At 47.4% G+C, this 13,142-nt stretch overlaps 1 protein-coding gene across 5 annotated transcripts in view; it reads left to right on the top strand.

The window, feature by feature from the left end:
* Positions 1 to 13,142, top strand: part of SNTG2 (syntrophin gamma 2) — a 346,458-nt gene that overhangs the window by 274,718 nt on the left and 58,598 nt on the right. The window lies entirely within an intron of this gene.

Raw genomic sequence — 13,142 nt, 5'->3', positions numbered from 1 at the left:
GGGGATGTGTGCTGCTAAATAAGAGTGACAGAAGATAAATGGAGCGGTGCATGGCGGAGGAGGAAATTGAACTCCGCACCAAAGCTCTGGGCTCATTCCTGGCATCGAGTCAACAACTCGAAGGGTGTGAACTTAGTAACTAAAGACAGCTGCTCCATTTAAAAAGCGTGTTTTGTATGTGGGAAGATTTCATATGATCGTTTCTCTCTCATTCGGGTTGTCAAGTGGGTAAGGTCCCCGATGCGCTGTGCTGTTACAGGGCTGGGAGCATCGTTCCACTGTTTCTGGTCACTGAGACCTATCGGTCCATGTAGTGATGCTCCACTCGGATGTTCATGGAAATCAAATCTCAGGTTTCTTCCAGGCCACTGCGGTCTCCCCCTTTAGCGGGGTGTCATCAACTGGAATCATGATGGGTGCCTGATGGTTACAATGACCTTTCCATCAGAAGCATCCAACTCGTTTAACCATATGGGCATTGGCAGGGTCCTGAAGTACTTGATACAGAATCCCTCAGCTCAGGAACTTAATCCTTCAAGTGTTCAGTGACTTTTAGCCACTTAGAAATTACCAACACAGAAAGTTAAAGGCGTTAAAGGACAAAGTGAAGAACATTTTTTGGGTGAGGTGAACTTTTTGTATAACTACTTCTTTATCACAGCAGTAATCGTTATATTTTCAACATTAAAAAATAGGGAAGGAGAGAGAATTCTCCACGCATTTGGGGGTACAGGGCTGTGCTAACGTCTATAGGGTCACCAACCGTGCTGCCTGAGTGAGCAGTCAGGGTGACGCTTACGTCTTGTTTAAAGGAAGATGACAGACAGCTAGGAGAAGATAGCACCACTAAGATAAATCATAAAATCCCAGTGTGTGAAGGAAGCTGAAAGGTTGTTTCATCTGGTACCCAGACATAAGAAAATGAGTGTCTGACTCATCCTAGATGGACAAAACTTTACCTGACATTCTTAAAGGATAAAACTCCTCCCTCAAAAGGACAGTGGCCACGCAGTCCTTCCCTGTGCTCAGAGCGTCCCTTGTCAAAAACAAAGGGGCGGGTTGGGGAGAGGACCCGGAGCTCTGAGTCGGGAAATCCTTCTAGACGAAATGGTTCTGGTTCCCCTTTGGAAAACCGTTGCTTTTTGGGCAAACCAAGAGGAGGGAGAAGGCATCCCCAGCAGGGAGAAGTGAAAACGAGGCTGATGAGGCAGCTTGATAGAAGGAAAGACCTGACATCTGGATTAGGACACGGGAGGCAGTAGTGAGCCCAGGTGAGTCTCAGAGAAAGTATTTTCGTTAATCCAGCATTGAGATAATGAGGATCTTTCATGGGTGATGGAGGCGAAAACACATGTGCGTTACAAACAGGTAAGGAGTTGAGACAGTACGCGGACATCCGTCGTCCCGCTTTCCAGGACTGGATAGAGCCGGGACGTAAGGGCTCCTGTTTAGTAACTGCCAGCATCCTGCTGCACGTGCACGGCTCAGCGCTGGACTTCACAGCGGCTCCGGAAGCGGGCGTCCTCAAGGAGCCTGGGGGTGTTCTTTGTGCAGATGAAGGGGTCGTCCATGGCGCTCAGTGTATTGGATCCCAGATCTGCGCCTCTGTGCTTCTCACTCGGGACTCCCATTTCTGAGAGATGACCCCATGGGCATTTCCTCGCTCCCACCCCAGGAGTGGCCTTGAGTGCCCGAGAGTCTGTCCCTGATTTCTTGGTTTTCTAGACTCATGAGGTGGGGAGGAAGGAGGAGGTACTTTGCAGTTAATCACAAGCATTCATGTCCTGGGCTGACCAGGTTTCCCTCCCTGAGCTCAGGTAAAATATTTCTCCAGAACACCATCACTTACCCGGCAAATTGAGGATTACGTTACGTACACATCACAGAGTCATTGCAAGCGTTGTATTACTTTCAACGCATACTCTACGCCAGGCTTTATGCATTTTGTACACATTAACTTTTTAAATACATCTAAGATGCAGTTATTTTATTTTTCCTTTCATTTCACTAACCAGAAACCTCGAGTTGAGAAGGGCTAAGTGACGTCTCCAGGGTCCCCCAGGGATTAGCCAGCCCACGTAATCCTGCTGGGTAAGGTCTACCATGAAAGCCATGTTCTTCCTACTGAGATGCACTGCCCCCTGCCCCCAAGAGGGACAGGGAAAGAGCACGAGGCCCTGGAACCCCAGGCTGGCTCCAGACTCCAGGCGGCACACAGCTCGTCTCGAGGGCTCAGCCCCGCCCATCGTCCCTCCGCCTCCACCTCTGTTTCTCTTGCTTCACTGTTTTATTCCCCTATTTCCTTATTTGATTTTATACCAGCCCAAGATTCCCCATTTAAAATCTCCAGAGGGTTTCCATGCTTAGGTGGTGGGTAACCTGGCTGTGCTGCGTGGGCCGGCCTGGGCCGGTGGTGCTCCCGCCTCGTCGGCCGGTTGGCCGTTTCTCTGTGGGGACTTCTGAAGGTCGCCCCACCCCGCCCCAGCTCTGGACTCTCGCTCGTGGCACGTGTTCACAGGAGTTTCTCAGTACACCTTACACGGCTCCGTACGCTTTACAGGAAAATTCTAAATCGGCAGTAGCAGCTGGGAGCTTGTCACTTGAACATCTCTCTCAACGACAGTATCTTAACTAATAATATTTTAAATAACATCCATGTTGCAGATATCACACAAGGGTACCCAGAATTCACATGCCGTGCCTACGCACAATCCAGTAAAAGCACATTCACGACCTCACGCCTCATCACGGCCTCCCAAGCTCAAATAGGGGACAAATGCAGCTGTTACATTGTGTATTCTCCAAACGATTTCACACAAATCTCAGCAGTTCTTTTTCTTTCTTACTAAAAACCTATTCATCATATATGCATGTTACTCCACAATGTGCAAAATTTTGTACATTTTTCCACCTCAATTCATCTAAATTTTTGTTTAGACGAATGATACACTGTTAGAATTTAAAATGAAAAGAAAAAGAGATCTCTTTCGTGATGACAACCCCGATATAAGATATCCGAGTCAGAGAGGCTGCGTGGGCCGTGAGTGACAGCGGTCTCTGACTCTGCCTCCGCAGACAGCAGGGAAGCTGTCCTCTCACACAGGGTTTCCTGCGGGCGCAGCACCTCTCCCTTGTCCGCACCTGCTGGGCTTTGACTTGGGTTTCTCCTACAACCTCCCTCGGGTTGCCAGATGTCTCCCAGAGGTGGCAGGTGCACTGGGCTTTCGTGGCGACGTTCAGTGAGGGCCCGTCTCTCCAGAGGAGAGCCCCTTTGGTCTGATTTCCCAGCTGAGTCGTGAGCCCATGGGTCTGCAGCTCGTGTCAGGGGAACCCCAGCTGCTCACGGGCTTCTGCAGACCAGATCCGCTGTGGGATCAGGATGAAGCCAGCCTTCTCTAAAGTGGGAGAGGATGGGGGCAGTAAAACATCGGGGTGCAGGGAGAAAGGAGGACGGGGGTGGGGTAGACGCAGACACGGGGCTCACAGTGGCACCTGAACCAAGGGAGAGTTATGGTGACCCCATCGACCGCTGAGACGAGTGTCTCCAAGGACCCAGCGGCAGAAGTAGGGTCTCTGTGTCTCCGGTTCCCTCTTGTCCTTCAGGGACTGGTAATTATTCCTGTGGGTATGAGTTCCAGAACCTGAGGAGGAAACTTTAAAAATGGGCCCTGGATGAAAGAATGAAAGGATGCGCATTCTGTCCACACCCCGGTGGACGTCGCCGTCTTGTTGAGGAAACGGGCAGAGGCGTGCCCAGGGACAGTGCAGTGGGGACAGCACTCAGCACAGAGACCCCAGAAAGCCTGATCAGAAGTAGTGGTGCCACCATTTGAGTCAATATTTCTTAAGATCTTGGTGCTCAAAACCCACCCAGGCATTCAGGATGGGCCCATGCGGTGGCGTATCGTGTGAGAGCCCCGGCTGTCTCCAGAGCGGAGGGCCCCAAGGTGAGATGGAGGGGCATCCTCAGTGAATCCCTGCTTGATGCAAAACCATCAGAACCTTCTAGCTACCAAACACAAACAGTGCCTTCACTCACGGCGCAGCAGACAGAACACGGCAAGAGCCAGGCTGGTGGAGGGACCGAGGCGGTTCATCGGAGGCAGCCAGACGGAGACAGGGATTAAGGCTCAGACGCACCTCCAAGAAGGGAGACAGGCAGGGATGTTTATCTGGGGTGGTAGGTGGGAGAGGGGAGCATGTGCCGGGGCCGTAGGTGGGGGATGGGAGCATGTGCTGGGGTCATAGGTGGGGGAGGGGAGGGTGTGCTGGGCTCGTAGGTAGGGGAGGGAGCACATCCGGGGGTCGTAGGTGCTGGAGGGGAGCATTGCGGGGTCCGAGGTGGGGGAATGGAGCACGTGGCCCTGCTGGTTGGCACCTTCCCACCAGCCTGCCTTTGGCCTCGAAGGCTGAGTTTCTTCTCCCTGGGCTGTCTGGACTTTCCTGGTTAGTTCTCATCCTCAGCCTGCGTTTGGCTTGTGAGGCTGGGTCTTGACGTCTGGACCCTGATGTCCTGCGAAAGTCGGCTCACGCATATTCTAAGGAGGAACGGAGAATGCACAGCCACAGTTTGCAAAGCTCATCGCAGAGTTTCTGCTCTAGGGAGGCATTTTAACCCCTTCAATCTCGGTTTCACTGCGACTGGATGTGTTCTCCGATCCCTCCTCTCTGAGGGGAAGATAAAGTGAGTTAATCACACGAAGAACTCAGGTCTGTCAGTATTTATTTTGACTATCAAGTGTCTAGAGAGGACTCGGTCTCCTGACTAGGAGACTTGGAGCCCTGAGCTGAGCACCACGGCTCAGGAAACTGAGTGACTGTTTAAATGTATTGACTCCCTCGTCCTCGGCTCTGATCCAGAACAGCCCAGAGCCTTTAAACCAGGAGTCATAACATGCTGGGAGTCAAAGGGCGTGAACTGGAAGAGACTCTGACGTGCCCGCATCCACCAGACCTCAGGCATCTTACCCAGGTACTCCAGGGTACTGGGTGGATTTACAGAAGACGTTCGGAGGAATCGCCCACCAGTGACAGTGTGATTACTGGGGCATTTATTTTAAATCAATGGCCGTTTGCACTGGTCCCATATAAAACAGAAATGAAGTGAAATCTGTGCAGCCGGCCATTATGTAGAAGGAGTGTTATCACCATCTGTGAAGATTCACTCCGGTCAAGACTCACTTCTGCCCAGAGGCCACATCCTCCTGATGACAGAGCTGGCCCACTTCACCTGTGCCTGTGAGCTCCCCACCCGGCCCGGCCGCTGGAGGCGGGGAAGCGTGAACGTCAGTCTCTGGTTAGGGCGATGGTGGGGACGCTTGTCCTTCACACGTGCTGGGCGGGGAGCTGGGCAGACGGCGGGCGGAGGCCTCAGCATCTCTCAGAGCGCTCCTCACGCCCTGTCTGTGCCACAGCTGCTCCTGCACGGAACCGGTACAGCCAGGAGAAAACACTCAGGGTCTCTCTTGAAGCCAAGATGTCTCCAGCCTCAGGTCCTCTCAGCCCACGCGGCAGAGACAGAGTCCGAATGAGTGGGAAGATGCGGCTCGGGACTGCTTCTCTTCTGTGCTGCTCCAGAGAGGGAAACTAAGTCTGGAAAAGAATGGGACGGGGAAAGGCCAGAATGTTCTGACCACCAGAGATATTTAAAAGTAGGATGTACTCATCTGGGGAGTAGCAAGAGCCCCATTATCAGAGGCATTCAAGAGGCCTTGCTTGTCAGGGACTTTAAAGATGAAAATGCTTCCCAGAAGGCTGGACCAGACATCCTCTAATAGGAGAGCAGATTGCCTAGGATGTTGGCAACAAAGTGTGTCCGTATAGCACATGCTAACACAAGTAACTTTCTTTAGACGTGTGATCCACGAAACAGCCCTGCACGGGAGAGAGCTGAATTTTATGGTGATGTTAAGTCTATTTATTTATCAAATCAGCACTCTCCACATTTGAAGGATTTCAAAATGGAGACAGGAATATGAGTAATAGGCCTACGGTTTTAAAGGAAAAATTAGATGCAGCACCAATGAAATGTTTTTGGAGGTTTGTTCTGATACACTGAGGGACCGGGCAGTGGCCTGGGCTAGCCCCTGTCAGCCTCACCTCCTCCCATTTCGGATGTCATGCCCAGCTCACCAGGAGCCCCACAGACCTTCCTGTGCCATCCACAGACCCCTTGCCTGACTCTCGCTGCCGCCCATGGCCCCTCGGCATTTCCCTGCGTCTCCCCTGTGCCCCCACCCAAAGGAACCCTTCCTCTGAGCATCCAGTTTTGTGTCTGTGTTCTCCATTCAACTGATGGTCTCTTGAAGACGAGGTCCATGTCCATCCTCTTGCAATGTTCATGCCCCCGGAGCCTGGTGCACGGCAGGTGCTCAGCGGTGACCCGTCAGTGGGGTGGGCCTTACCGCAGTCTGGCAGGGGGCCAGCCGGGGGTCTTTCTCTGTGTGCTGGTTTCTCCTCCTCCGTCTGTCTGCGGGCTGTCTCTCTGTGCTTCTCCATGCTCTGACACCAAACACAGAAAACCAGGAGGCTGATCAGACCCTCTGAAACCCAGAGGATTGAGGGGTTTTCCAAGGTCACACAGCTGTGCAGACACGCGTGGAAGCTAGAGGCAGTGTTTCCTGCACCCAGGCCTGGCCCTTCTCCACTCACTGCAGCACCCACCTTAGACTCCACCGTCCCCACCACCCTTATAATTCAATAATGATGATTATTACAGTCAAGGGCTCTGTTCACACAGGCGAGTCAAACCATCTTAGACGTGGGCTTTTTGTATGTTGTTATCTTGCATGAGGATTTTCTGACAGGAAACGAGACCGGGGAGTGTGTTCTCTCAGCTCTTGCTGGCGTGTGTCATGCGATGGCATGCGTGTACCTGCGGGTTGGTTCTGACAGCAGGTTGCTGACCTCGGTTCATGTCTGAGCCCCTCCCATTGAGGGTCTCAGGTCCTGTGGGTCCAGGAGCTGGGTAACGAGACAGCCATCGCACTCTCCTGGAACGGGCGATTCTCCGTTTTGTGTCCGTATCTATGTTTCAGCAGGACCCGAGAGGCAGGGGTCCGTGTGTGTTCATGAATGCTTCTCTTGGACTCAGAGTGGGGCACTTTTTTTAAGTCGGAGTCTTTCTGTCTCCTGACACTCATCCGTTTTTGCTTCACTGCCCTCCCTGAGCGGATGAAGGGTATTTGAATAATTAAACAAACATTTCCATGCTTGAAGATGCAAATGAATTATTTCAGGTACTTTCTAGAATGTCTTATAAACAGTAGTGAAGAAAGAATAAAAAGGAAGGAAAGAACCTATAAATTTAGTTTTCTGAGGCAAATACTTGGAATGAGCGAGGCGGTTACAAGACCTCACACTGTTACCGTCTCATATGTCACCTCTAAGTCACAGCCGTCATGCGTGAGCATTTTAACTTCACGGAATCGCATTTCCATCTGGTAACCGTGAGTGAGTCCGTGACAATTAGCGAGGACTCGCACACACACACACTGCCTTCCCACTCCTCCTGACAGCCCTGCTGGGTGGGAGCTGAGGACCAAGGGGAACCCTCTGCCATAAGAATGTCTTGGGGCACAGAGGCCCCAGGGTTAGTGCAGGGTCGTGCCGTCCCAGGGTGTGGAGGTGGGCGGCCCTGGACGTGAGTGTTTTGGTTCCAAGTCCCCCAGCGGCCCGTTGTGCTGTGCTGTAGTTGTTTGGTATCTTGACCCCCGTGTCCAGGAAAGCTGAGGCTCAGGGATGCAACCTGAAACTGGGACAGCTGAGCTGGTCATGGGGCCGGGCTAGTGCTCTGCTCAGTTCCCCAGGCCGTGCAGCAGCCAGCTTGTCTATCCTGCACGGACAGACCCTGGAGAAGGGGTGGAGGGAGGCGGCTCCTATTGGTCAGTTCTTTACCTGGAGTGAGGACAGCTGTAGGAAACGGAAAGATGTTAAAAGGTAAGATCATGACGCTCAAGAAAATGTAAAATAGACGTGTTTTCAAAGGTTTGATTTTATTTAGCTCATTCATTAATGAGGGAAGCGATTAAACTATCTGAAGAGCCCTGAGACTCACTCTGTGTAGATGGTTTAACAAAGATGACCCGGACGCAGACACTGGGGAGACAAAAATTCACTCGACAGAGTCCACAGGCTCATGATCTGTGGGGTTCGAGGTTATCTGTGCCACCAGACAGAAGTAACGTGCCTTTCACCACAAAAATACACACACTGACTTTTGCCTCTAAGGAGTTGAAAGTCACCAAGCTGATGTGAAATCAGGACCAGGACTGTGCTCACAGAGCACCCGGTCAGCCCGTCTGCCCATTTCCAAGTTCCAGAAGATCTCTGATGATTTATCCTTGTCACTCAAAAAGGATCTCCAGAGATTATTCACACACACACAACCCCCTTATTCTCTGTCTCTGTCACACACACACGCACACACACACCCCTGTTCTCTGTCACACACACACCCCGCCCTATTCTCTGTGTCATGCACATGCCCCTGTTCTCCTGTGTCTGTCACACACACACAAACACACCCCTCTTCTCTGTCACACACACACCCGTACACATCCCTATTCTGGAGAGACGGGAGCATTCACTGATCTCAGAGCCTCGTCTGTTGGCTCCTATGTTCTAAACCCATGGTCCTGAGCAACTGCTAAGGCCAGAACACTGAGCTCTTAATAAACTAGGAAAAGAGCGGCAAATGCAACCCAGAGAAAACAGAAAAAGTAAAACAGGGTAAATGAACATAGAGATCAATGAAATAGGAAACCAAACAACAATAGAGAAAATCAATGAAACTAAAAATTGATTCTATAAGATCAGAAAAAGTAATAAAAATCTTGTTAGACCGGTCAAGAAAAAAGAGAGAGATACAAGTCTTCAATATTAGGAAGAAGAGACTAGATATCACTGCCAGTTCTATAGATAAGAAAAAGTTCAATAAGGGAACATTATAAAAAACTTTCTAAAGCTGACACTGAATTTGACAACTTACATGAAAGGGACAAATTCCTCATAAGACACAAACTACCAAAGCTTGCCAAAGAAGAAATAAATAACCTGAACAACGCTGTATTTATTTATAAAAATGAGTTTATGCTTAAAGACCTTCCCTCAAAGGAAACTACAGTCCCAGATAGAGTCCTTGGTGAATTGTACCAAATATTTAAAGAAATAACAATACTGATTCTGTGTTAACTAATCCAGAAAATTGAAAGTGGAGGACAATTGCTTTTAAACTCCTGTGAGGCCTGAGTTACCCTGATACAAAAATTGGACAAAGTTATACAAACCAAAAAAAAAGAAAAGCACAGATCATTATCGTTTATGAACATATATAAATATTCCGAACAAAATTTTACCCAATAATACCCGATAAATTTTTCTGTAAGAAAGGTAATATGTCATGCCTAGTAAAGTTATCCTAGGAACATATGGTTGGTTCTACATTTGAAATCAATCAATTTAATCTATCAGGTAAGAGTTTAAAAGAGAAAAACCATATCATTTCAACAGACCCACAAAAATATTTAACAAAATCCAATAATATATCTGATAAAAAAAATTTTTTTTAAACCTCTCAGCAAAGTAGGAATGAAGAAAACTTCCTTTACCTGAAAAAAAGGCATTTCAAAAGTGCCTGCAGTTAACATCATACTTAATGGTGAAGACTGAGTGCTTTTCCCCTCAGACTGGAAATAAGGCGAAGATGTCCACCATCATCACTTGTGTTAATATTGCACTGAAGGTTCTGGCCATTGCAATCAGTGAAGAAAAGGTAATCAAAGACATCCAGATTGGAAAGAAAAAAGCAAAACTCTCTTTATCCACAGATTTCACAATGGTCTAACAGAAAATCAAATGGAATCTACAAAGAAAAATGAGTTCATTGGTTCAAATATAAGGTCAATATACAAAAATGAATTTTACTTCCTGATATAAGGAACAAACAATTGAAACTTAGAGAAATAATGTCTATAACAGCATCAAAAATATGCAATAATTTGTATAAGTCTGAAAAACTACTAAACATTGATTGAGAGAAATTAAGGAAGATCTAAATAAATGGCAAGCTAGAGCTTGTTCATGAGTCGGAAGGAACATTAGTGGTAAAATGTCAGTGATCCTCCAGCTGATGTGCATCTTCAACACAATCCCAACCAGAGTCCCAGCAGGCTTGTATGTGGAAACTGACGGGATGGTTCTAAAATTGATATGTCAATGCAAAGGACATAATATGTCCTGAAGAACTTTGAGAAGGAAGAACAAAACTGAATGACTAACATGACCTGATTTCAAAAACAATTGTGAATCACGACAGTGTCCTGTTGGGATGAAGACAGATGAACAGATTAAGCGACAGAATAAAGAATCTGGTGAAAGGTCTCCATAGACAGAGACCACTGGTGTTTGACAACCCACAAAGACAAGTCAGTGGAGAATGGATGATCTCTCGAACAAACCATGCTGGAATGATTGGGTATTTATGCAGAAAAAAAAAAAAACCTCAATCCATTCCTCACACTGTATATCAATATTAACTCAAAATGGGTCATGGACATAAGAACAAATGCAAAACTAGAAAACTTCTAGAAGAAAATATAAAGTCCTCATGACGTTCAGTCGTGCAAAGATTTCTCAGACACAAAACCAAAGGCACAGTCCATATAAAAGAAAAAATAGTAATTTGGACTTCATCCAAATAAGTGACTTCTGTTGTTTGAAAGATGGCTGTTAAGAAAGATGAAAAAAGATGCCAAAGACCAGGAGAATATATCTTCAAGGCTTAGATCTAATAATGGACTTGTATCTCTAATATAGAAAGAGATTGCAAAGCTCCATAATAAAGGAAAAAAGAACAAAAAAATTAGGCAAAAGATCTGAATAAACACAGGGAAAGAAGATATATAGATGGGAAATGAGCATCTGAAAATATGCTCCAAGTCATTAGACATTAGGGAAGTGCGATTTAAAATCGTGAAATACCACAGCGCACCTGTTGGAACGACTAAGATTGAAAAGACTGACTGTGGAGGAGGATGTGGAGGAACCGGAACTCACACACTGTGGAGGGATGTGCAATGGCACAACCAGGGTAGCAGTGTCTTAAATGTAAACATACACACCCCCACCGTAAGATCCAGACATTCCACCCCTTGCCCAGTTGTGCACAGGGCACACATAGCAGCTTTATTTGTGGCATCCAAAACCTAAAAACAACCCAAATGTCCATCAACTTGTCATCAGTTCAAAATTGTTGTATGTCTGTACAATGGGATTCTCTTCATCAATAAGGATGAACTGTTGGCACACAGAACAACGTGGAAGTCTCAAAATAATGAAGAAAGAGTTCATTCTGTATGATTCACAGAGCAAAAGTCCAGTTTACTGATTTCTTCTTCCATGGATGGTGTTCTGGGAGGCAGGTCTAAGAACTCTCTGTTCCCTGTAGGTCAGGAAGATTCTGTCCTAAGTTTTCTTCTAAAAGCTTTCTAGTTTCACTTCTACTTTCGTCACCTGAGCAGGTGTGCCCACGTGCACGGCAGGGGGGTCCACCCAGTCTGTTGGACCCCAGCTCACCGGGCTCAGCGAGTGAGCCAAGCCTTGACCGTGATGCAGGAGAGGCACAGCCGGTGATGCTCCTGTTCAGCACAGCGGTGTGTGCGCAGTTGGGGCCGCGCTGTGCAGTGGGGAAGGGAGGGGCCGCAGGTGCTCTCAGCAAAGGCAGGAGCTCAGACCCAAGGCAAGCTCAGAGGAGACCCGGCTGGTCGGTGCCTGACCAGACCTGGGAGTCCCAATTTTAGGCCAACCGGACTGGAAAGGGGGTGAAAATTGATGCTGTTGGGGTTTTCCAATTAGTAACATTCTCTGTGACGCTCAGTGACAAATAATGTTAAAACTAGGCTGATTTCACTTAACCAAATGTCAACAATCAGCAATTTTTTGAGATAACTAGGAGATACTTCTTTTCATTCCAGCTGAATCTGGAACTACTTTTGGGGGACACATTTCAAAATGTCGTATGCACTTCACCTGCTTAATCAGAATATTCAAATAGCCTCATTTTTTGGGAATTCAGCACAGTAATTGGGCAGACCACTTCCTTCCCATGCTGCCACACTGGGCACCAGGACAGGCTGGGGAGGCAGGTTGGCCCCAACCCAAAATGGTCCCCCTGCTTGATCTTAGTTCATGTTTTCTAGCTCCTCACGCCTTCTAAGAGAATCAATTCTTCCACCTCTAGGAGTCTCTTTTTCCTGATTGGATACCATTTCTAGAATACCAGAGCTGAGAAAATAAATACCAGTGTTTGTCAGGATTTTGTCAAAAACAAGAGCAAACAAAACCCACGTAAGGATTAGAGTCTTTACGTGAACATGACGCAGAAGACTTCAAGTTCAGTGTCTGGGCTACTTGGTCGTTACATCAAGTCTCCAGGGCTGGTTTGTAAGGTTTGATGTGACAGATACATGTTCTTCCATTTGTTCCGTCTGCGGAGCGTCTCTGATGAGCGACACACATCCTCAGATGTTCCCAGAGGAGGAAACTGGTCCAGGAAGGCGCTTTCTCCAATAGTCGGTCGGCAGGGCCCCTGGCCTGGTCCCGGACTTTCCTTCTCCTTGTCTTGGTAGCAGTAATGCAGGTTTTCAGAGATGCTATATTCTGAGCATCACAGATGATATAAAACTGTGGAGGCAAAAACTTTCACTAAACCATAATCAGATAAAAGTGTGTGTGTGTGTGTGAGAGAGAGATTTGCGACTTTTTAATTTTTTGAGTTTGTAAGAGACTGAGAGGTAACCTTGGGTGAGTCACTTAGCCTTCCTAATTATTGGTTTGCTTGTCTCTAACATGATCTTTCTTTTATCTCTTTGAATGGTGTTATGAAATTTAATTAACTGATGTTTATAAAGTACGTGACATTGAAATATGCAAAACACAATTTCCTTTATGCTTAAATTAATTTTCCAGGTAAACTTTTAAGAAATCTCAGGCTTGACTTATTTTTTTTTAAAACCCACTAGTGTTGATGAGAGGTTTTACAATACCTTGTGGAATATGACAAATTATTGTTTCTGCTGGAAAAAAATAAAGAGGACCTAACAGAAATTCAAGTGAAATCTTAGATAGCACTTAGATTAGACTGA

The sequence above is a fragment of the Equus asinus genome, chromosome 6 (assembly GCF_041296235.1).
Source record: "Equus asinus isolate D_3611 breed Donkey chromosome 6, EquAss-T2T_v2, whole genome shotgun sequence".
In the NCBI taxonomy this organism is placed as follows: Eukaryota; Metazoa; Chordata; class Mammalia; order Perissodactyla; family Equidae; genus Equus; species Equus asinus.
This window is presented reverse-complemented; position numbering and strand designations above follow the sequence as displayed.